This window comes from Alligator sinensis, unplaced genomic scaffold, assembly GCF_000455745.1.
Source record: "Alligator sinensis unplaced genomic scaffold, ASM45574v1 scaffold420_1, whole genome shotgun sequence".
NCBI lineage: Eukaryota > Metazoa > Chordata > Crocodylia > Alligatoridae > Alligator > Alligator sinensis.
Genome location: NW_005842298.1, coordinates 485,960 through 487,042, shown reverse-complemented (window position 1 = coordinate 487,042; position 1,083 = coordinate 485,960).

The following is a 1,083-nucleotide window of genomic DNA, read 5'->3' as shown; positions in this document are numbered from 1 at the left end:
CCTTATCTGGAGGGTCTTAGGTGCGTCTCTCACTGCATCTTAATCAGTTTTGTTTATGTAGAGAAGGGGAGGGAGGGGTGAGTCCTTTGTGAGTCAGACAGGCTATATCCTGTGCCAGGTTTGCCCAAGAACACAGAGCTGAGACGTAACAAGCCACATAGCATGGTTTCATGGGCCGGATCTCACCTGTGGGCAGGGGGGTTGAACACTCCTGATATACTTTTTTTTTTTTTTTTTTTTTTTGGTAAGTTTGCTTTGTTTTCTGAGTGGGGACAGGATGTGTGCATGTCCTGTGTTCATGATGGCATCAGTTAACATGCCAACCACCAGGCCTGATTCCTATGTGACTTCTTAGATAAGTGGGGGAGGCGATTGGCTGTGTTGGCCTGCAGTCATTCAGAAAGCAGTGGAGAAAGGCACCTTCATAGGCTATTCTAATAAGATATACGGAGAGAGTGAATGCAAGCTTTGGTGAAAGCAAGCTCACTTTATCAGATGCCGTGAGAGGACCCGCATTTAGTTCCTTATGCTTCGCTTCTTGCCAGTCCTTTCACAATACCTGGTGAAGTAAGCTTGGGTTTACAGAATAGAATAGAATGGGGGTGTGTGTATGTGTGTGTACACACTATCCAATTGCCCATCATGAATGAGCAAATGTGGGCGGGGACAGACTCCTATGTCCCATGTCCTGCCCCCCCCTCCGCCAGGCCCAATCTCCCATTCCCTGCTGCAGTGGTGGGGGGGGAGGGGGAGGGGTGGAGTGGGCCCACGCCCAATGCGGAGGCTGTGGGGGAGGATTAGGCCCAAGGGTGGGGAGAAGCTGGCTTGCTGCAGTGTGGGGCCTGGGCCGACATGGCAGCAGAAGGACGAACAGGCTCAGGGTGACAGGGGGGAGGAGGCCTGCTCCTCCCCTTCCCACACTGCTTCCAAGTGGGGCCAGGCCTGTTGCTCCTCCCTGCCAGCTGTGGTGACCTGCCTTGTCTTCACCCTTGGGTCTGCCCCTCCTGAGTCGGGCCTGCTTCTCCTGTCCACCTACCACTACCTCATAAGTTCTGCTGACGGTGATGATGGAAGGGGGAAGGC